This window comes from Mustela nigripes, chromosome 7 (assembly GCF_022355385.1).
Source record: "Mustela nigripes isolate SB6536 chromosome 7, MUSNIG.SB6536, whole genome shotgun sequence".
In the NCBI taxonomy this organism is placed as follows: Eukaryota; Metazoa; Chordata; class Mammalia; order Carnivora; family Mustelidae; genus Mustela; species Mustela nigripes.
This window is the reverse complement of record NC_081563.1, coordinates 132,456,811-132,480,910: the sequence shown is the minus strand read 5'-3', so window position 1 is coordinate 132,480,910 and position 24,100 is coordinate 132,456,811. Positions and strand designations below refer to the sequence as shown.

General features: G+C 44.0%; 2 long non-coding RNA genes across 2 annotated transcripts; both read right to left on the bottom strand.

Moving 5' to 3' along the window:
* Window positions 1-1,111: 1,111 nt before the first annotated feature.
* LOC132022803 (uncharacterized) lies at window positions 1,112-5,260 on the bottom strand. Its single transcript, XR_009405728.1, has 3 exons — window positions 4,710-5,260; window positions 2,724-2,779; window positions 1,112-1,978 (listed from the first exon to the last, which is right to left on the bottom strand). It is a non-coding gene; the product is annotated as an uncharacterized LOC132022803 (long non-coding RNA).
* Window positions 5,261-19,215: 13,955 nt separating this feature from the next.
* On the bottom strand, window positions 19,216-22,565 carry LOC132022800 (uncharacterized). The gene is made up of 3 exons (XR_009405725.1): window positions 22,408-22,565; window positions 21,834-21,971; window positions 19,216-20,059 (listed from the first exon to the last, which is right to left on the bottom strand). It is a non-coding gene; the product is annotated as an uncharacterized LOC132022800 (long non-coding RNA).
* Between the last annotated feature and the right edge of the window lie 1,535 nt (window positions 22,566-24,100).

Here is a 24,100-nt window from a genome sequence, read left to right as displayed (position 1 = left end):
TATATAATGTATTATATATAATATATTATTATATTATTAATATCTTATAAATTATTATATTATGTATATAATATATAAATATATATTTATAAATATATAAATATATATTTTTTTTAAATAATAAAGTTCTTAGCACAGGACGTCAATGCATGTTCAGAATGAGGGAATCGTTTTTCAGCCTGTGTTTTCATTGGCTCAGTGATCTCAGTGCCAGTCACGAACCTAGTACTTGGGTGTTTAAAAACATACTTGGGAATTTCTTTCAACTTCCAGTTGGCAAGTTATATTTAATGCAATCAAACTCAATTACTATATATATGTTATGTATATAATATATATATACTTTTTTTTAAAGTAAGCTCTGTGCCCAACATGAAGCTTAAACTCACGACCCCTGAGATCAAGAGTCACATGGTCTAACGGCCTGAGCCTGCCAGGCGCCCCTAAGAGATGTATTTTTAAGTACAGTGTATTATTATTATTATTATTATTATTATTATTATTAATGAGTTACTCGTGGGAGGAAGCCAGCTCATGCCTGAAATTATGGAGCAACTCATAACACACAAAAATGAGAAGCTAGTTGGATTGATTTTAAAAGGGAAAGAGAGGGGCGCCTGGGTGGCTCAGTGGGTTAAAGCCTCTGCCTTCGGCTCAGGTCATGATCCCAGCGTCCTGGGATCGAGCCCCGCATCGGGCTCTCCGCTCAGCAGGGAGCCTGCTTCCCACCCCCCCCCACCCCCGCCTCTCTGCCTACTTGTGATCTCTGTCTGTCAAATAAATAAGTAAAATCTTTTAAAAATGGATAAAAGAGAAAGAGGGAGGGAGAGAGGAGGGAAGAAGGAAGAAGCAAGGGCAGGCCGCAGGGTTTTCCCACGGAAAGGAAAAAAAACCACACCAACCGGTAAAATGAGAAAGGTCAAAAGCGCCATAGGCAATATAGCAAGAAACAACAAATTTAATTTTAATTCTAATAATATAATAATATAGTTTCAAAAAACTCCTTTCCTCCTAAATCAAATAGTTATGGGAACAGGAGGCCATTTGGCACAGAGAAAGGTGAGAAGTATTTTATTAGAGAAGACTAATTGGAAAATGTAGTATTTTAGCATTTAACGGTACCAGATTTTTTTTTTTTTTTAAGTACATAAATAGAAAACTTTCAGTTCTCTTTTGAGTTAGCAATCCATTTTGTTCTTAAATCCTTGCCGTTCGGCAGCGCGCAGAACCCCGGGCAGTGAAGCGGCTTGGGTCAAAGAGCTTTGAAGGTGGAATCGGAGTTTCTGACTGGCGGCCTGCGGGGCCAGCTTCCTCACAGGACTGGCCGTGAAGGAGAAGCACTCCGGAGCCCAGAACGCAGCGACCGTGGCCTCACCTACAGGCCACCTGCTTCCAGCTGTGAGAAAGCACAGGCCGCGCCCTGCTCCCCGCACCCCCAGCCACACCACCGCCATCCTGAGGAAGCTGGGGAGCTCCCCGCGGACGCAGCCCCATCCGGGGGGATCCCATCAGACCCATGATCATTAGGAGCTGGACTCTGCCGTGACCTGGGAGCTCAACCAAGATCAAAATGCCTCCGCGCGAGAATACCAGAATACGTGAGACAACAGCTCGGTGTTTTCAGAAAGAAAATATCGGTACAGCTGGGCCAGGTCCCCAGAGACTCAACTTTTTGTGTGTTTAAAATAGATGGGGAATTTATACAAATAGGCATAATTCTAGATTCATCACTCACCGAGGAGGCCCACTAATGGCTAAAAGCCAGCCGTTTGAAGGCCTGAGTGCGTGTGCAGAATGTTTCCTTTACCTGTGATGGGTCAAGCTAGAACCCATCACTCCTGGGTCACTTTAACAGTGAGATGGACCCGAATCGGCCCAGTAATTACGTATTTGCAAGGGTCTCCTGTGGTTGCCACGGCGTCTAAGAAGGACCAGCTCCATCATTTACAGGGACCGGTGTTCAGAAATTCTGAGGAATCTCAAAAGACAGCAACAGCAGAGCATCAAATGTGGGGCCTTCTGAGGGCGAGGGCCCAGGCACCTGCCCCACACACGCCAGCACACACGCCAGCCCCGTGTCTAATAACTCCGTATACTAGAGATGGAGGGCTGAGCCGGAATGTTCATTCACATAGTTTCTAAGACACTAAACCATGCCTCAGCTAAGTCTCACACACAGTCACACCACCATGGGGGCAAAACTCGGGCATTATTTCACAAGATCGAGGGTCCCTCATTGGGAGGCAAGGAGACAGGCTCATAAGTAAGTGTAAGTATGGGGGATGACTGTGAAACCCCGGAAATCGTGCCCCAAATGGTGTGTGTGTGTGTGTGTGTGTGTGTGTGTGTGTCTGTGCACGCCTTTCCCTGGGGAAACAGTCCATGGGGACAATCTGTGACCACAAGAACAGGGAGCTGGGACCCCACTGAGGTTTACATCCCGGAGATCTTCAAGCTCCCCAACGCTCAGCAAGCGTCCGGCATCTAATGAACAATCAGTCAATGTCAACTCGGAAAGGTAGGCAGAGGAACGGGTAGTGGTTGATCACAAAGGTTGCTCTGTTCGAATCCCAACTCCACTGCACTAGAGGTGTGACCTTACACGAGTCACGTGCCTTGCTAAAGGCTCGCACGCTGAGCTGCTGCGGCAGTTAAACTGAGGTCATCGCTGAGCACAGCGGGGGAACGCCATGGACCTACGTCTACCCCAGTGTTCATTTTACCTTCCTCGGGCCGTCACGTGCTGCTTCTGTTTCATTTGTCATAGCCTCAAGCCAGTCTAGAAAATAAAAATAAAGGGGTGCCTGGGTTAAAATAAAATAAAATAAATAAAATAAAGGGGCTCAGTCAGTTTAGCCCCTGCCTTCGGCTCAGGTCAGGATCTTAGGGTCCTGGGATCGAGTCCCATGTCAGTCTCCTTGCTCAGCGTGGAGTCTGCTTCTCCCTCTGCCTGCTGCTTCCCCTACTTGTGCTCTGTCTCTCTCTGACAAACAAACAAATAAAATCTAAAAAAAAAAAGGGAGAGAGAGGAAAAAAAAAGAAAACTTCACTGCTCTTAAACTATATGGTATGGCTTCAACACATGGGTTTGTAAAGAAACAAACAGCGACTTTTAAAAAAAAAATTAACTTCTTTCCTTAATTCTTCTGGAAGGGTAGAAATTAATTACTGACTGCAGTTTCCTAGTGGGAAAACTACAGATGGTCACTTTCGACTCTATCCCTTCCCGCAGTGTATGTATTTTATTTTATTTTATTTTATTTTATATTTAAAGATTTTATTTATTTATTTGACAGACAGACAGACAGACAGACGGGGGGGGGGGGGAAGCAGGCTCCCCACCAAGCAGAGAGCCTGACACAGGCCTTGATCCCAGGACCCTGGGATCATGACCTGAGCTGAAGGCAGAGGCTTTAACCCACTGAGCCACCCAGACGCCCCTGCATTTTATTTTAAAGCAAGCAAGTACCCTTGTTGCAAAGAAAGCAAAGTAAAGATATCCATTTTATAGGTCTGTGGATGCCCAAATATGGATCCCAGTCCGGCCCTAGGCCCTATGGGCATCACCCCAGAACCTGAGAAAAATGCAGAATCTCAGCCCCACCCCAGACTTACTGAATCTGAAACTCTGGGGGTGGTCCAGCGACCTGCACTTTAATGAGGCCTCCAGGGGATTCTGATACATAACTGGAGTTTGAAAAACTCTGTTCCGTGTCCCACAGGACGCTGCAGAAGAATCTGTAACACTCCCTAAAACGCCATCCTAGTGATGCCGCAGATTCTACCGTGGATACCTTCTGTGGGTTGTTTTTTTTTAAGTTTTTTTTGTTTTGTTTTGTTTTTTTAATTCCAGTTAGTTAACATAAACTGTTAAGCTCATTTCAGGTGTACAATATAATGCTTCAACACTTTCCCACGTCATCCTGTGATCCTGATAAGTGTCCCCCTTGGTCCTCATTCCCCGTTTCCCCCATCCCCCCACCTCTCCGCTGATGACCATCAGTGTGTTCCCTAAAGTTAAACGTCTGTTTCTTGGCTTGCCTCCCTTTTTCCTCCCTTCGCTCGCTTGTTTGGTTTCCTAAATACCGCATAGGGGTGCGATCATAGGGCATTTGTCTTTCTCTGGCTGACTGTTTCGCCTAACGTGATAACTCTCTAGCTCCTAACATGTCGTTGCAAGGGGCCAGATTTCATTCTTCTTTATGGCCGAATCATCCAGTTTCGTCTGTGAACATCCATCCCCTTCAATGCAGGTAGCATAGGAAGAAGTTAACTCAAGAGTCTGAAACTCACGAGGTGCCTGGGTGGCTCAGTGGGTTAAAGCCTCTGCCTTCGGCTCAGGTCATGATCCTAGGGTCCTGGGATCGAGCCCCACATCTGGCTCTCTGCTCAGCGGGGGAGCCTGCTTCCTCCCCTCTCTCTCTCTCTCTCTGTCTGCCTCTCTGCCTACTTGTGATCTCTCTCTGTCAAATAAATAAAATCTTTAAAAAAAAAAGAAAGAAAGAAACTCAAAAAGAGAGTGAAACTCAAATGCCAAAAGGATCAGGGAAGATCCTGAGGGGTAATGGATCCTACCAAAGTTCCTGCCGACCCAAGCCAAGTCAAGTCGCCGTTACTTAGCAGAGGTGGCCATGTGGAAGGATAGGAACCCAAAGTTGCCCGCTTTTCCTGTTTTTCTAGGGAATGTCTGAATGTGTACGTGAACCCACCTCATTCCAAAAACGTTTAAAAACTCCGCGAAGCCAACACAGGTCTGCAGATGCTTTAAGGCCTCCTGGGTCACCACTGGCAGCCTTCAATTCTGCTGGGAATGGTGACATCCTGCCTTCTCTCCAAAACTGCTAAATAACCCGTAATCATAGAAAAAGCGGCGGTCCTTTCTCGAGGGTGTTGTCCTTTCATTTTCTCTTTTAATCCTTCTGTCACTTCTTCGGCACATGCATTATCACCCCATTTTGCAGATCAGAAAACAAAGGCTTCCCAACCCTTAAAGAGCCCACTCAAGGTGGCAGGGCCTGTCCAACGATGGTCACCAGGACTCTTAACGCAGGGCGGGTGGATCTGAAGTTCAGATCAGCCGTGACACTGCTGATAATATCATTGGTTAGTTCTCCCGACACTTTTGACCTTTTCAGTCTTTTGCAATCAGCCCCGGCCTGTTGCACGGCCCCTCCGAGGCCTTATCTGTCCCTCTCAGAGCGTGCCTTTCCATATCATCTGATACTCCAATTGCTTCAAGGATAGTTGACAGCTCCCGCAGTGATGTGCACCGCGCAGAAAGGGACATGGTGATACTCCTGTCCTCAAATGACACCAGAGTGCATTAGCAAGTAGATAAGTAGATGTTCAGGAAACGTGTTCACTGCTTACAACCAGCCGCCGAAAACGTTGACACTTCTGGGCAGAGGGCTGTGGAGGTCTGTCCCTGTTCTACTTCATGCTGGTGGCCGCAGAGCCTTCCTGGTTTTCTCCTCTGAACAGCTACCGCCTTTCTGGTTGAAAGAAAGAGGGCAAGGAGTAACAGCTGAAATCACATTTGTAATGCTCTTTCCCTTTCTCAGCAACCCCCAGAATCTAGACTGTGAAAAATTAGCTGAAGCTGTGAAACTTACAGGACCTGCAGGATTCACCCGTCAAGAAGCATTTCAGTGGAAGGGACACCTGGGTGGCTCAGTTGGTTGAGCGGCTGCCTTCGGCTCAGGTCATGATCCCAGCGTCCTAGGATCGAGTCCCACATCGGGCTCCTTGCTCGGCAGGGAGCCTGCTTCTCCCTCTGCCTCTGCCTGCCATTCTGTCTGCCTGTGCTCGCTCCCTCTCTGTTAAATAAATAAAATCTTAAAAAAAAAAAAAAAAAAGAACCATTTCAGTGGAAGGTTCTGGAAGCTGGGCTCCGCTATATTCACCAGGGCTGCTGTTAGTGCATTACTATTAAGTGTCTGTTTGTGGACATCTTCCTCCCCCTACCCTTTTTTTTTGGGTAAGTAAGCTCTGCACCCACAGTGGGACTTGAACTCACGAGCCCAAGATCAAGAGTCCTAGGCTCTACCAACTGAGCCAGCCAGGTGCCCTCTCCCTCTTCCCCTTACACACATAAACCAATAGCTACTCACTATTACCAATATAGCTTTATTCCCCCAAGCCCAAGTTGATTATGCTTTTCATATATTCTTTTCCCACCAGGAAAGAACGTAACCTCCATGTAATTATAAAGGTGTTTATCTTGGTAAGAATTAAGTCCAACTTCCCAACACTGTGTTTTCTACAGCGCACGAACATCTTCCAGGTCCATGGATTTGCAGGCAAGCCATGCTATTTTAGGTTATTACCAAACACACAAAAGCCAACTCATCAAAATGGAAGCTCTAGAAATAACGTTAAAATCATGACCATCTATCAGACCACTTCTGATAACTGCCTTGAGCCGGGTGCTAGTGGAATGCTCTGTGTGCATTTCTCCTTGAATCCTTGTGACAACCACAGCTGACCCTTCAGTAACACAGGTTTGAACTGTGCAGGTCCACTTATACATGGAAAGAAAAAAATATATATATATATGTATGTAAATATATATATATGTATGTAAATATATATATATATAGCACAGTGCTATAAATGTATTTTCTCTTCCTTATGATTTTCTTAACAACATTTTTTTCTCCAGCTTACTTTACTGTAAAAATACAGTTCATAATCCATATAACATACAAAACAGATGTTACCAATTAGGCTTCTGGTCAACAGTAGCCTATTAGTAGTTAAACTGTGTGGAAGTCAAAAGTTATTCATGGGGAGCCTGACTGGCTCAGTAGGTAAAGCAAGTGACAGATCTCAGAGTTGTGAGTTCGAGCCCCACACTAGACAGTGTGGAGCTCAAAAAAAAAAAAAAAAAAGTATTCTTGGACTTTTGGCTGTGTGGGGCGTCAGCATTCACACGCTGGTGTTCAAAGGTCAGGGGTAGATGGGATGAGCTATGATTAAACCAGTGTTGTAGCCGAGGGAATGGAGGTGCAAAGCAAGTGCTTCATTAATTTGCCCAGCAGCAAGAGCGGGTCAGCCCAGCAGAGCGGGTCAGCCCAACAATCGAAGAGTTCACTTTCTCTTCTAAAATTATTATCTGTGTGAAATCACAGGAGCTCCCAGTTGTGGACAATTCCTGGAAATGTGGTGACAAGCAAAAGTTAGCTGTCTTCCCACATTCCCAGGTTTTTGTTTTGTTTTGTTTTGTTTTGTTTTGTTTGGCCCCTTGTTAGGTGTATTTTTTTGTTTGTTTGTTTAAAAATAACATTCTCTTACATAATCACAGATAATCACCAAATCATGAGATAAGCATTGATACAGGACTCTTCTTTAATTCAATAGTCTTATTCAAACGTTGCCTATTGTCTAGCTCATCTCCCTTATAGGAAACTTTTTTTTTTGTTTTTAAGATTTTATTTATTTGGCAGAGAGAGAGCAAGAGAGAGCACTAGCAGGGGGAGCAGCAGAGGGAGAAGGAGAACCAGGCTCCCGGCTGAACAGAGAGGGGGTGACACAGGGCTCCATCCCAGGACCCTGCGATCATGACCTGAGCCAAAAGTAGACACTTAACTGTCTGAACCAACCAGGCATCCCTAGGAAACATTTTAAATCTGCCTCAGGATCCTATTTGTAGGTTACACCTGATTTTTTTTTTTTTTAAGCATAATCTATTCTCTGTTTTTGACATATTACACAAGAAAGTGGTCCTTGCCATGGCGATTCTCATGCCTTTTCTTTCCTTCCTCAAGAGGAGCTGTTTTTGTCTACTCACCTCATCAAGTCGCCCAGACCCTGAGTGACAGGTGATTTAGGCAGAAAAATCCTGCACACATTCCCTAAATAATCTGTGCCTTGCGTTCAGTATTTTATCACTTCGGAGTCAGCCTGGCAATAGTTATTTCTTTTTATGATGAAATCCTTTATGATTATGATTAAATCGACCCTCCATCTAGCTTCCTGTATTCTGCATGATCACCTGCTAAATACAGTCCAGGGCGTTATTCGTTTTCCTTTCTGCTGCCAAGAGCTTGATCCATCACTTGGCTCCCACCTCAGGAATTTCCCAAATAAATCACAAAATGGAGGGAAAATGGCAAAAGAGCCAAGCCAGCATCCAGAAAGAAGTGAAGTAGCCTAGGTAAACATTTGCTTCTGTGCCCCCTCATTTCCCTTCCCATCCTAATCCCATAACTTCTCTGTATAAGAAACACACAGCGCTTAATAGAAGCACTTCGGAAAGGCCTGGTTTCTTTCTGTCTAATAAGGAGTTACTTATTAGACGTTCTCTGGCGGGCTCTGGCCCTGGCCCTGGAGTCCCAGCCCCATAGGTTCTTCCCTCAAAGATCCTTCTATCACCTTTTGAAACCCGAATTTTGTTTTGGGAAGCCCTCAGCCCCCCCAGCCCCGGGATTACTACAGAGAGGCTGGTGTTCAAAATTTCAAGGTAAACAATTCTTTGAAAACCAGTCTTTAAAACAGCCTTTGGGGAGCAAGTTAGAGAGGGCCGCCACGTTTTGGGGCTGGGCAGATGAACACTGAAATCTGCCTTTGTATTGTAAACACTGTAATTAGCATTATTTGAACAATGTAGCCATAACTCAACTAGATTATCTATCTGGACTTAATCTAGTCTGAACAAAGAAATCCATTCAGTTTGCCCTGAAATCCGACTGAATACATAAAACATGAACGGGAAAAGTCAAGGTTCTGCATAACTTCGACGCAATCGTAAGATTTTTCAAGTACAGTATGCCAGGAAAAGGCAAATATCTGAGAAAAGAAAAAGGCCACAAACTCACACCTGCCATCACTATTTCTCACTGAAGGGCCTTCCTAATTCAGGAGGAAGCCGGTCCGGTCCCTTTGGAGCTGCTAAGATGAAAGGTATTTAGTGGAAATTGTTTTGTGTATCACAGCTGTCTGTGAATTCCAACCCCCCTCCACCTCCCGGAAGCCACGCTCTCTAAACCGGTTTCTTTAATCAAGATGCATAAATCGGTGTTCAGTTTAAAAAAGAAAAAAATACAGGCTGGCCCTCGAAATGCCAAACTTCTAATAGCAGATAATGCTAGAAGCCAAGTCAGAGCGTACGATGAGAACACGAGTGTTCCCAGCTCTTAAGGCAATCAGCAACACGAGTCACAAAAAGCACGTCTGTGTAAGAGCCCCGGACTTCTGTCTTTTCCTTCCCCTTTGTGTCATTTAACTCTGATAAGGCCAGGCTTGTAGCTTTTTTTTTTAACATTGCAATCCAAGTTTTAGAGTTGTTTATGATTATTTTTTAAAAATCCAATATGTGCAAGCTTTCTTATGCAACCTTTGCTTTCTGCTTGATGCTATTAATTATTTTCTTGTTCAGTCGGCTATAAGCTGCCCCTATCGGCAGAGATTCAAGGGAGATTTGAAAGAGCAAGCATATTTATCAAAGGAGAAAAAATGAAGAAAATAAAGACAGCACTGGAGCATATTGGATATATAAACTGTTCCTTCTGAAAAGATAAATGATTTGGTAATGAATAGATCCTTTAGGCCATAAAAAATCCATTTATTTTCTTTTGAATTTGAATAGAAGAGATTTGCATTTTTCCTGAGCAGTTACACTTAAATTAAAATGCAGAGCATGAGGCTAGCATACAATCAAACTAAATAATAACTGGGGCATACTGTATTATTCATAAAAACAAAATTAATAGTTTGGGGACAGGAAGCATTTTGGTAGGAAAAAAATGTCCATTGACACCCAGCACCTACTGTTGGAGGAAAAAATGAATCGATTTAGACGATCTACAAATTGGTTATAGAAGTTTGGCATGTATTCTTATGTTATTAGGGGAGGTGGGGGATGGGTGATGTGCTTATCTCATATGTGATCTGCGAAGTCTAAAATGTCTGCTTTTCTGATCGCAAAGTATTAAGAATGTTCCTCTGTATTTTGGTATCTAATTATATAATAGTCAACAGCTTTTTTTTTTTTTCCTTAAAGCTGGGTAGAATCAAGATTCCCACCTCACCCCCCCACCCTCCCCCAAATAAATATTTCAAGTAAATGTCTTGCTGGGGTTAGTGTGACAACCAGGATTGGCCGAGAGCAGGAAGATTGAGCAATAACTCTCCATCATACTGTGTCTTTTCGGTTCTCGGAATCTCCCCTCCCCCAGCCACGTGCCCGGGAGAAAGTATTCCAATATCTTTGATTGTCACCAAGCTGCAGTAGAGAGTTTGCGGAGAGACCGTCTCTCTAGAGAGTTGTCCCAGCTAGTCTGGTGAAGACAAAGAACAAAATAGAAGCTCTCGAGGAAAGCTCAGAAGGAACACAGTCTTTTAGAAATCAGGGAGACAGAAGGCAAGTTAAGTTTCTTTGAATGGGGGTAATAATCTAAGATAAGAAGACCTCCAAGGGACACATTCCAAACTTAAAGAAAAAAAAAAAAAGGTGTGGCAAACTCCAGCTGCAAGCGGAGACCAGGCAGGGGGAGAGGGGAGCCTGGCAGCCCGGTGGGGACTACGGCAGTCTGGGGGAGGGGCCGCCGTTCACCCTTGGCCCTCTATTGCCATGGGGCTGCGTGTTGGGACTTGGTCTGGCCCGAGCTCACGTTTTGTTGAGAAAAGCAAGAAATCCAGATTTTTATGGAAAGGTGACTTGAGAAATGTTGGCAACTGTTTCAAGATGTTTAAATGCCACCAGAGCAAAAACCAAAAACAACAACAAGGGCAACAAAAAAACAATAAAACCTTGGCCACCGGTTTGCTGTCGCTGCTTCTGGAAAACATGAGCATCCAGGAAGGATTTGCTCCCAGCATATACTTAGACCCTCTGGTTACCTATTAATAGCTCCTGCATAACTCTGGCTGGTTAGATAGATTCTGACTGATAGGGAGGACACTTTATTTCTTAACTTTGCATATGCTGTGCATCCACTCCACTCAGTGTTACTGAATATTTCCTAGCTGCCAGGAAGGAGGCATCATATAGAAGAGTGCTCTTGTCTGAAGGAAAACCCAGCGGGGCGCCTGGGTGGCTCAGTGGGTTAAGCCTCTGCCTTAGACTCAGGTCATGATCCCAGGGTCCTGGAGTCCTGGAATCGAGCCCCGCATCGGGCTCTCTGCTCAGCAGGGAGCCTGCTTCCTCCTCTCTCTCTGCCTGCCTCTCTGCCTACTTGTGATCTCATTTTGTCAAATAAATAAATAAAATCTTTTAAAAAATTAATTAATTAATCGATTTTTTAAATGATAAATAAATAAATAAATAAAGGGAAACCCCAGCATCAGAAACCTGTTCTTTTGGACATACCCAGTCAATCATTTTAGAAAGGTTATATACAAAGCAGGCTTGGGAGATGGTATCCACTTTTGCATTAGCAAGTTGCTCATTGTCCGAGAAATAATGAAATCTTTAACTTCATAGATTCGCATCTATTTAAAGACACTCATTTAGGATTTCCCAAGCCTTAGAAATCTTGGAGAAGAGGCAACTTTGTCCCATTTGTGTTTGTGTCACAGTACTGAGCTCAGATTTGATCTCTGTGCTGCTTGAAACACTGGCAATTCCCTGAAAGGGACGTTCACGCTTATCATTTGGCAGTAGGTGGACAAAATGGAAAATTAACTGGTTTCTGTATTGCAGGCATTTTTTCCCCCTTGGAAGTGATCCACTTTACAACAGAACACATCTTTTCCCTAGGGATAGTCATACATTAAAGTGGAGATCGAGAGTGGTCTTATAAATGGTTTAAAGATTGCAGGTATCAAAAGAAGCAATTTCTTGCACATTTGGAATGGAGGTCATCCGATGTAACCTTTCTGGAAGGCAATTTGGCAATATGGAGGCAAATATAAGATACAGGTGCACTTCGATGCAGATATCTCACCTTTAGAGATTTCCCTTAAGGGAAACATTTCTCACGTGTAAAAAGCGCCCTACACAAGTGTGTTTGAACAAGGCCCAATTTGGAATAATTACAAGTTGCAAACAACCAGAAGGTTTCTCAAAAATGCACAGAGGATTACATAAACCATGACAAAGCCACGCGGTGGCATATTTTGGGCCATTAACAAAAATAATGTTTATCTATGTTTATTATTATTAAGAAAAAAAAAGAAAAAGCAAGGTCTAGGACTTAGAGCACAGAATTCTTGTAAAATTACTGTGTGCAAGAAAAGTCAAGAATGACTTTCATAAGATGTTGGGAGTGCCCTTTTCTGTGTGGTACAATCTTCATGATTTTTACTCTGGGAACTTTTCTTTAAACTGAACACAAGGGGCACCTGGGTGGCTCGGTGGGTTAAGCCGCTGCCTTCAGCTCAGGTCATGATCTCAGGGTCCTGGGATCAAGTCCTGCATCGGGCTCTCTGCTCAGCAGGGAGCCTGCTTCCCCCTCTCTCTGCCTGCCTCTCCATCTACTTGTGATTTCTCTCTGTCAAATAAATAAATAAATAAAATCTTTTTAAAAAATTAATAAAATAAAAAATAAACTGAACACAAGTGGCAGGGATGCCTGGGTGGCTCAGTGGGTTAAAGCCTCTGCCTTCGGCTCAGGTCATGATCCCAGGGTCCTGAGATCAAGTCCCGGACCCAGATGGGGTGCCCTGCTAACAGAAAGCCTGCTTCTCCCTCTCTCTGCTGCTTCCCCCCTGCTTGTGCGGTCTCTTGCTGACAAATAAATAAATACAATCTTAAAGAAAAAAAAAAAAAAAGCTGCACACAGGTGGTTTAACCAACAATAAAAACCTCTTTTCCGAAGAATGAGGCATGCGTGAAGCAGAGACAACTTAGTGCAGAGTGGGAATGAGAAAAAGCAAAGTGTAACTATGAAAGCTGAATAAACAACTTTCTCAATTAAATAATGGTGAGTGTTGACCCCAGATTGAGTGATCGCCCTGGTTGCGATTTCCTGCGGTTAGAACAGTTCACACTTACTATACAAACAAGCACCACAGGATACCACGGAGGCTCACCTCTGCTCCTCGCCCTGGGGCAACAGAGCGGTACCCAGAATGGGGGTGTGCTACAAGGATGGAGAGCCTTTGGGGCTCTCTGCATACAGCACCTTTCTTTTTCCTAGTACCAGTTGCTAGTCACCAGGTCGTCTGCCTTTGTGATTCAGCCTTTAAAGTTATCTCTGCACCCAACCACATGAATCAGTTGAAAAATTAATGAGATGGTCATTCATCTGCCTTGCCTCCTGGAATGTTACCCCCAGCTCGCAGGAAGGTGTCTTCAGGTTCAGATGCCCAAACTCCATGTTTGCTAGAGTGCTTACAGACACCGCAGGATGCTACGGATATCCAGACGATGTTTCACAATGTTAGTAAGGATAGAGGACACGACAGCAACTGTTCCTGTGGTCAGACCGGCACAGGAAACGTGCTCTGGATTTTCAGAGGGAGGAGATTGTGTTTCCTGAATTTATTGGCTATGGAGCTAGTCCCTCCCTGAAGAACAACTAAGTTCTTCAAAAAGATAATAATGTGTGAGCCATCCTTGCTAAAAAAAAAATCCTTCCTTTTTATATTCTACTACTATTTCCTATTGGCCCAAGTCTGTTGTATTTCTTCATCTCCTTGTATCCTGGACCAGGACTGTACAGAGATTTTTGCATAAAGGACAATCCAGAAAAACTGAAGATGTTTGTAAAAGGATACATGTGTACACATACGTCATTCACAGAGGAATCGCTTTATTGCGTTGGGTGGGATCTATTTTTATGACATAGTTTACCTACCTCAATGGATTCTAGGGGCGATGGTAAGGGAAGAGAATGTGACTGACATTTAATAAGTACCAATAAGTATTAGGCAAACACAACCTTTTTTTTTTTTTTTTTTAAGATTTTCTTTATTTATTTGGCAGAAATCACAAGTAGGAAGAGAGGCAGGGGGAGAAAGCAGGCTCCCTGCTGAGCAGAGAGCCCGATGTGGGGCTTGATCCCACGACCCTGAGATCATGACCTGAGCCGAAGGCAGAGGCTTAACCCCCTTGAGCCACCCAGGCGCCCACAGTAACTCAGTGGGATGGGGCCTATTGGCTCCCTCAGGTTACGGATGAGAAAATGGAGGTCCAGACAGTTAAACCAAGTCACACAAATTCACACAGAAGTGAGGGAAAGAGCAGGGAAACATTAAAACCCAGATCAGCTGATCTATGAGTTGAAACTCTGAACCAGAGAAACTTTTAATGAACAGAGAGCCCTGAGCCTGGGAGAAGAGCAAAAGCTCATTGGCCAGCTATTATTATGCTTCTGTTGCGCTAAATGCTCTGTTTAAGGGTGTGGTTCTCTGGGCTAGATTGGACTTCAGTCCCACAGACGAGAACACTGAGGAACCCGCTCTGAAAGGAGCACAGGTTTAGAACGACCTACAGTAGTGAAATAAGCCCCATAAACATGGACAGGATCTTCTCCAACATAAAGCAGCTGTGAACTCATATTTATTTACTCATTCATTCATTTTATCCTTTTTTTTTTTTTAAGATTTTATTTATTTATTTGACACACAGCGAGAGATCACTGTGGCAGCGAGAGGCAGGCGGAGAGAGAGGGAGAAGCAGGCTCCCCGCTGAGCAGAGCCCGATGAGGGACTCGTTCCCAGGACCCTGGGATCATGACCTGAGCTGAAGGCAGAGGCTTTAACCCACTGAGCCACCCAGGCGCCCCGAGGCATCACTAAGTCTTGAGTATCTATTAGAATCTAGGTATTGTGTCTCACATCATGAATACTATGTCGAGCCCACAAAGGCAAGGTTCCACGACCCTCCTTCAAACACAGTGACTGTCCCCCAACATGGTGAATTAAAAGAGCTTGGAATTAAAATTAAGTAAGATGTTTGATTTTCAACCATAAATGTGAACATAATTTTAATGTATCTTTCTTGAGTCTGAAAATGGGTTTATATTCACCAACCAGTAAAAGGGAGTTCTTCCTGCGTATAATTGATAATGTATGAGCAGCATTTTGGAATTTAAAATAATGTGCTTGTTCACACAGTGTTCATGCCGCTCGTAAGTCTTTGAGGAAGGTAGAGTGTGAAAACCAAGGCTCGAGGGGCCTAAGTGACAAGCATGAGGTCACACTGTCATCAACCTCCGCTCAAGTATCAGTATGATGTCTTTGTTCTCATTATAGTCATATCCCAATCCCAAAGCCTCCAGGGAGCTGGGACATATCCCTTTGTACAAATTTAAGATGTCTAATATACTTTCCCAAGACTGGGGTATATATATACAGAATTGTGTATGCAGGAACACGCTCCAGGATCTCCCCTTTATTTATTTATTTAAGATTTTATTCTTAAGTAATCTTCACACCCAACACGGGGTTCAAACTTACAATCAAGAGTCACATCCTCTACTGGGCGAGCTAGCCAGGTACCCCCAGGATCTCCACTGTAATGCTAAATTGAAGTGGAAGTGAGGTCCAGCCTTCTTGAGAATACCAATTCTGTGTACTGTTGGTAGCATTAGATATTTTTAAAAAACAAAAAAAAAAGTATATGTGCGCGCGTGCGTGTGTGTGTGTGTGTGTAGTTTAAAAATAATTTTAAGATTCCTTTTATTTATTTATTTATTTATTTATAAAGATTTTATTTTATTTGAGAGAGAGAGCAGGAGAGGCGAGAAGGCCGGAGGGAGAAGCCGACTCCCCGTGGAGCTGGGACCCCGATGCAGAAGCTGATCCCGGGACTCCAGGATCATGACCTGAGAGGAAGGCAGTCGCCCCAAGATTCCTTTTTTAAAAAAAAACTGTTTAGTAAAACAGGGGACCCTAGGGGAAGAGAGGAAAAAATAAAACAAGACCAAATCAGAGTGGAAGACAAACCGTAAGAGACCTTTTTTTTTTTTTTTAAAGGTTTTATTTATTTATTTGAGAGAGAGAGAGACAGCGACAGAGGAAACACAAGCCAAGGGAAGCGGGAAAGCAGGCTTCCCGCTGAGAAGGGGGCCCCACGCAGGGCTCAATCCCAGGATCCTGAGATCAGGACCTGAGCTAAAGGCAGCTGCTTGACCGACTGAGCCACCCAGGCGCCCCAAGAAACTCTTCATCATAGGAAACAAACTGAGGGTTGCTGGAGGGGAGGCAGGTTGGGGGTGTGGGGTAACCGCATCATGGGCATTCAGAAGGGCACGTGACATAATGAGCACTGGGTGTTCTATAAAACCGAGGGATCGCTGACCTCTACCACTGAAACCAGTAACACATTCTATTTAATTAATTGTTTTAAATTTTTTTAAAAACGGGAAACAATAAAATACCAAACAACTGCTTCATTATTACAGTTTTTTCATAGTAGAATTTGACCAACCATGATTCCCAGTATCAATGAGGTCACTAACAGCAATATAATAAATAAAAAACACGTACTGAGAGCCCACCATGTTTCTGACGCTCTAAACATCCTGCATTTTCTCCATACATGACCCTCACATGGCTTTGAGAGGTGGGTGCTATCAATTAGCTTTATTTCACAGATGGGGAAACCGAGAAACGAAGATTTAAACATTTACTCACCGTCCTATGCTCTATAAGAAGCCCACAATTAGTCCTGGGGAGAAGAGATTCTTACCCTAAAAGCTCAGAGTACGAAGTGTCTCCAAAGTGGAAAGGGTGGCCGGTGCCACGTGAGCCACTGGGTGACAAAGGAAAAACACTACAACCTCCATTTCTATTTGCTTCTTATATGAAAATAGTAAGAAAGACCTTAGGCTTTCATCTCAATTGGACTTGGAGATAAATAAATCAAGTTTTAATGTAAGGACGGCCCAAGTATTGTATGCTAATCGTGCTTGGTTAGATCTCCCAATCCTGGGCTCTCTCCCGTGTTTACATTATTCAGTGGTTGATGTCTGCCAGACTCAGCTGATTTACTGATTATATTATTTACTTTTGCCTAAACCAGTTTTCCCCCATGGCAGAACTCTGTGACCATTATCTTCAGGCCCTGGTGATAGGCACAGGCCCTAAGCCCGGGCCTCAAGGCATTTTGTATATTGCCCTCTTATTGCCATTTGGGACTTTGAGATCATCAGGGGAGGAACTTGGAGCTACTGTACTGGAGAGACCATAGGGAACAGAGACAAGCCATCCTTGACTCGTAGACTATCCAGCTGGACAGGCAGCAGCCACGGGAGGGAGGCCATCCTTCATCATTCAGCAGCTGGACACAGATACACGAGGGAGTCCAACAGGGATCAGATTGTTTGACTTAATCTAGAAGAGTATGATCTAGGGAATAAATGGTTGGGGAAAGGCTGTGTAGAGGTTGGGGGGAGCAAGAGCAGTGTACAAGCAGGGGATACCCAGAAAATCTCTAGACCTTCCTTTCAATTTTGCCCTGACCCCAAAACTGCTTTAAAAATATACATTTTTAATTTTTAAAAATTAAAGTAATTTTTTTTAAGTTACCACAGTTTGGTGCAGTTCATTATGCAGAAAAAGCTAACCAAAATACTGAGTAAAGATATTTAGATGGCCAAATCTTGCGTTGGCCTATGGGCCCTAATTTTATTTATTTATTTATTTTATTATTATTGTTTTTTTTTGCCAAGGCCTAGATCCTCTCTCAGAGGCTTTGTGCTCTAAGGAAAAAAACAAAACAAAACAAAATACAAAACATTATCTAATTGCACTAGTTTCTGCATTAATTTTTTCAGTTTAAAAAAAGAAAAACAACTTTTTTTTCTGGTTGTTTTTCACTCCTCGGATGATTTTTTTTTTTTTTTTTTTAATGCTCACCTCTCTCCCATAGGTATATGTTTCCTTGTTGTTTCCTCTATTACAGAAAACCCAGTGTATTTTACACACATGGTTAATTGCAGGGGTAATATGTACACAAGCAAAACTGTGGTTGGAAACTTTTAATTGGGCAGACAAGTGGCCACCTAGATGTTCAAATTAAATGGTTAGCCATTCAACCACTACTCTGTAAAGGCAGGGGAAATTTCTTCCACAGCTGTTCATGATCTCAAATGATGCCTAAAGTTGAAACTACACGACAGTTGCGGAGATGGGCTATTCCATTCACTTACTCATTCATTCATCAACACAGTTGTTGTTGTTTTAAGGCTGGGTTTTGTTTTTTTTGTTTGTTTTTTGTTTTTCTTTTTTTTTTTTTTTTTTCAGATTTTATTTATTTATTTGACAGAGAGGCAGGCGGGGAGTGGGGGGAAGCAGGCTCCCTGCGGGCTCAATCCCAGGACCCTGGGATCATGACCTGAGCTGAAGGCAGAGGCTTTAACCACTGAGCACCCAGGCGCCCCAAGGGGTTTTTTGTTTTGTTTTTAAGATTTTATTTATTTATTTGAGAGAAAGAGCACAAAGGGAGAGGGAGAAGAAGACGCCTCCCACTAAGCAGAGAGCCCCATGTGGGGCTTGATCCCAGGACCCTGAGATTAAGATTGTGACCTGAGCCAAAGGCAGACGCTTAACCAACTGAGCCACCCAGGCACCCATTTAAGATTTTATTTTTAAGTAATCTCTACGTCCAATGCAGGGTTCAAACTCATGACCCCCCAAGATCAAGGGTCTCGGGCTCCAGCGACAGAGCCAACCAGGCTCCCCATCAACACAGTTCTTGATAGCCTACTGTGTGCTAGGCCCTTGGCCAGGGAGTGTGGGATGCAGCAGAGAACACACCCTGCCTGGTTCTTGGCATTATGGAGCATGGGTTCTACACACTGGAGGCTCTGACTTTTTGACCTTTCTTGGCTAAGGTCAAGTCTAGAAAGTTCTATGAAGCATCGACACTTTGAAGACGAAGGGACAAAATCAGAGCAAAAGCAGAATGTTAAAATGTTGTCTTGGCGATACTTTAGGATACCAAACAATTCTTTTTCCTGATAGTTTTGGTGTTTTTTTTTATCCCCCAGGCAATTATCGGGGGGGGGGGGTTGGTTTTTGTTTTTTTTAAGATTTTTTATTTTTAAGTAATCTCTCCACTCAGCGAGGGGCTTGAACCCACAATCCCGAGATAGAAGAATCTCACATTCGACTGACTGAGCCAGCCAGGCACCCCTGGTTTTATGAATAAACAAAGAATATATTGTTTGGAGCCTTGAAGAGGCATCAACCACGTGATATGCTACTTGGGGGCCTGAAGCCAAACTCACATTCAGGGTAACTGACAACTTATATCAACCACCCACCTAACAGAAGCCCTTTGAAAGCTAACTCAAAAGAAAGTAAACTTTTTTTTTTTTAAGATTTTATTTATTTATTTGACAGACAGAGATCACAAGCAGGCAGAGAGAGAGGGGGAACCAGGCTCTCCACCTAGCAGAGAGCCTGATGCGGGGCTCAATCCCAGGACCCTGGGACCGTGACCTGAGCTGAAGGCAGAGGCTTTAACCCACTGAGCCACCCAGGTGCCCCAAAAGTAAACTTTTTAAAAAAGAATTGAGACATAATTGACCTATTACACGATATTCATTTCAGATATACAATATAATGATTCGGGTTTTGTTTATATTATGAAATGATCATAGTAAGTCTAGTTAACATCTGTCCCCACACATGGTTATAAATTTTTCTTTCTGGTGTCGCAAACTTCTTGAAGATCTACTCTCAGCAACTTTCAAATATGCAATACGGTGTTATTAACTCTAGTCCCCCCCCATCCCCAGGACTTACTCAGTAATCTCTGGTTTGAATTAGTTGGATGACTATCTCCATTTCCCCCATCACCATGCCTGGAAGTGGGTGAAATGGTGTCTAGATTGCTTCCTTCATTCAACAACTAATTTTGGCGCCACTGCACTGTTTGTGGTGTCGTCACCAATGCTGGGAATAGAGGGATAGAGCGGGGAAGAAAATGAGACAAAACTCCTGCCCTCCAGGAGCAGGCATTTTAAACTAAAAAGATGGATTAATACAGGAAATGAGAGCAGGGCCCCTGGGTGGCTCCGTCGTTAAGCATCTGCCTTCAGCTCCGGTCATGATCCCAGGATCCTGGGATCCAGTCGGGCATCGGGCTCCCTGCTCAGCAGGAAGCCGGCTTCTCCACCGCCCGCTCCCCGGGCTTGTGTTTCATCTCTCGCTGCTGTGTCCCTCTCTGTCAAATAAATAAATAAAATCCTTAAAAAAACAAACAATATTTGGAAATAGGAAATGAGAAAAATACGTTATCATTTGAGTATCATAGTAAGCGCGGTCTGGGAGCGTCCGTGAATTCTATTTGTGATATCTGACGCATGGGATTTACTGTGGGACTGCCAAATACTCCGATATAATCCGAATCATCTTTTTTTTTTAATAGTGAAGTGAATGCTGACCACAATTCTGTCTCTGTTCCATTCAGATGGACAGAATGTGCTGAGTTCCAACGAGCACGGGGAGGAGAGAGGAACAAAGGTGAAGAACATGGGGTTTCTGGGGGGCCCGGTCAGTTGAGCATCCGACGCTCGATTTTGGCTCCAGTCATGATCTCAGGGTCCTGGGATCAGGTCCTACATTGGGCTCCGCACTCAGCGCAGGGTCTGTTTGTCCGTCCCCTCTGTTCCTCCCCCTGCTCGCTTTCTCTCTCTCATTCTCATTCAAATAAATAAATAAATATATATTTTTAAGGGTGAGGAAAACATTTCGTACCCCAAAGAAGTGGCAGGTCCGCAAGTAAACACATCACTTCAATATAACATGGTTGGTCCTTGGTAGAAGTAAATACAACACACGTGTTTTCTGGAAACTGTCCGGTTTCCTCTCAAAATATAGGAAGGAGTGTCTCGCAGAGGCATGGAAAGAACATTCCTGGTGGCTACAACGGCATGAGCAAAGACCCGCAGGCCAGCAGGGACTTGATGGCAAAGCCAGGAGTGGAGATAGGCAGCTCCCCGATATTCCCAGATCACAAAATGTAAAGTGGATATTTCCCAGAATATCCCAGCTAAGACTGCAAAAGCCTTTCTATACTGAATCCAAAGTTCAGCATCCCACAGAATTTACTTCCTTTTTCTTTTTCTTTTTTTTTTTTTAATTTCTTAAGTAATCTCTAGAGCCAAGGTGGGGCTCGAACTCACGACTTCGAGTTCAAGAGTCATATGTCAAGAGTCACATGCTCTACGGATGAAGCCAGGCAGGCCCTCCTAGTATCTGCTTTCATCGAACTCTGTGACAGATAAATATAATGCAGACATAAAACCATCGTTTCTTTACTCCCACTGAAATCTTTTCCCTTTTCAAAATCTTTTAAATAAAATCCCTCTTTACCATGGAATTCATTCTGTTGATTTAAGAAAGCTCTCTCCTAAAGAAAGGAAAGCCATCTTTGATCTCACTTGACAAAAAGAACTAATCAAACAACAAAATCTATGGGGGGAAGAAAGAAAAAAAAAAAAAAAGAAGCAAGCTTCTCTGAGCCACATCAAATATATGACAGAGAAAATGCTTTATTTAAATGCCGAAAACTAACACAAAACAGCTTGAAATGTAATCACCTCTCCTGAGTAAGTGAAACCACATGTTGATCTGACATGAGTTTCTAAGACACAATTAAAGGTCACTGTGTGTGCACACATCTCATTTCGTACTTGAGAGGCTTGAATTTGTCGTCGGCATGTTGGGCCACGGTGGGGCAGGTGCGCGGCCTGGCCCAGCCCACCGAGCTGCTCCAAGGCCGGACCCAGGTAACAGACACTCCCCAGCCCAGGAGCCTGAAATCGAACCATCCCAGGAAACAGACAACCCTGATTTCAGCGGTCCCTACCCTGAAGTCCTGGGAGACAAGACCTAAACGCATCCGGCAATCCTTGCTAACTCAGAGCCAAGAGCCCTCCCACGGAAGTGGCTTTACTCAAAAATGAAAAACGCAGCTTCCCCTCGGCTCTGCTCACCTTTACCTTCACCAGGCTCCTGGGTCCAAAGGGAGAAGTTTGGGGGCTCCCCTGGGGAGCAGGGCTGTTCCAGCCCCAGGGTGGGGGGAGCCGCATTTGGAATGGTCTCCTTGGCAGCCGGCAGGTTTCAGTTCAAGACTGTTCAATGGAAAGACAGGGTATGCGGAAAGTGACTTTTAAAAAGAAAAAAAAAAAAACAGCTCCCCGCAGGCCTGTCTCCTCTTTCCATATCCCTTTAAGGAAGGATGTGCCCCAGGAAGACTTCAAAGTGGCTCTTTCAGAAGGGAAATCACATCTAGAAAGCTTTTCTCAGAATGAGAAACAAATTATTTGATTTGAAAGAGGAGTAAATCTTCAGAGCAATGAGGGAGATCAAAGAAGAAGTTCCTGTGAACCGAAGAAGTGACCCTTTCCAGTGGAACGTGACTTTACTCTTTCCGCGCGCTCCACGCAGTTTGGAGATAGCGCGTTTGCTAGAGAATCAAAGTAAAGAAGCTGGTCTGCGTTCCAGAAAATCACGTGATCTCTCTCTCTCTCTCTCTCTCCCCCCTCCAGCCAGGCTGTGCTCCCCAACCTTTACACAGTTGCCGTGGCCCCTGCAGCGTGTGGCGAGGTGCAGGTCCTGGCACACTTGGGTGAAATTCGTGGGCGGGGGAGACCCAACGGCAGAGAACAGGGCGACCCCAGAGAGCAGCCGCGCGGCCCTGGTCCCTCCCACTGCCCTGCTCAGCCCTCTCCCTGCTTCCTGTCCTCCGGGCTGGTGAGCCCACCCCACCGCAGATGCTTAGGGAGTCTTGGAGTGTTTTCTTTGCATTTTTCATTCTTCAAGGTATACCTGAATATATTCTTATTGTAAAACAAGTAAAATCTTAAGGCCAAACAACCCGCTCTCCTCCTCCTCCTACCTACCCCCCCCCCCCGCAAAAAAACCTTCGTTTCTGTTAGGGGTGAAGTCATCTGCTAAGTATATTTTTCTTTCTGAAGTTTTAGCTCCCTGGTTTCCACCCCAAGTGCGAGTCTCAGTATACCTTCCCTTGATACAAATATGGATGTTATCGAACAACGTAAATAGAAGGAGGAATTTAGCAAACCGAAAAGCAGAACATTTTGACAATAAATCAAAAACAACCAAAAACAACCACCACTACCCAGTATCAATCCCTGGGTCTTCTCAAAGTCCGATAAAAATTAAGACAGATCTTTGCCTGGAAAGGGTAAGAGAAACAGGGAGCACACTTACAACAACCTCAAGAATGGAAACAACTGTAATCCCACATAGAGAGCAGACTTTTACCTTCGTAGACAATATTATGTACCATTTGGTTTGAAAAGTATTACTTTTCCTTACCTGCTTGTTTGAGGTACTGTATGTTAAATGCTCACTGTAGGAAAATTGGGGATGGGGGGGGGGGGAAGCAGGGGAAACACTGTTACTTTTCTCCTGGAATAACAATATCCTGGGGAGACAAGATGGGTGTAAGAGGTACGCCGAGGTAGCAGTCGGTTAAGCATCTGCCTTTGGCTCAGATCATGATCCCAGGGCTCTGGGATCGAATCCTGCAGTCAGCTCCCTGGGCAGCCTGCTTCTCCCTCTGCCTGCTGCTCTCCCTGCTGTGCACCCTCTCTCTCCCACCCTATGACAAATAAGTAAATAAAATCTTTTTAAAAAGAGAAAAAAATAATAAAAATTAAAAAAATAGAATTTCATATATAGAAATAACATCAAGGTGTTAGAAGTTCCTGTCGTGGGTAAGTCATGATAAGGGTGAGATCAATTTTTTCAAGGATCACTGATTTTTTTTTTTAAAGATTTTATTTATTTATTTGACAGAGAGAGATCACAAGCAGGCAGAGAGGCAGGCAGAGAGAGAGAGGAGGAAGCAGGCTCCCCGCTGAGCAGAGAGTCCGATGCGGGCCTCGATCCCAGGACCCTGAGATCATGACCTGAGCCGAAGGCAGCGGCTTAACCCACTGAGCCACCCAGGCGCCCAAGGATCACTGATTTTTAATATATTTCTAGACCCATACTAATTAATCCATTTCTAGGCTGAAGAGGGTCCCTACATGAGCACTCTTGGCAGTTTCTTCACAAATCACCTGAAAATAAGCACAAAAACAATGGCCAGCCTTTATTTATTATATGTATTAGTGTATGGGCTTCTCACAATGACGCGTAGGGCTTGATACCATCATGATACCCATTTTATGGATGGTGAAACTGAGGTGCGAAGGGTTGCCCAAGGTCACACAGCTGTGAGTCGCTGAAT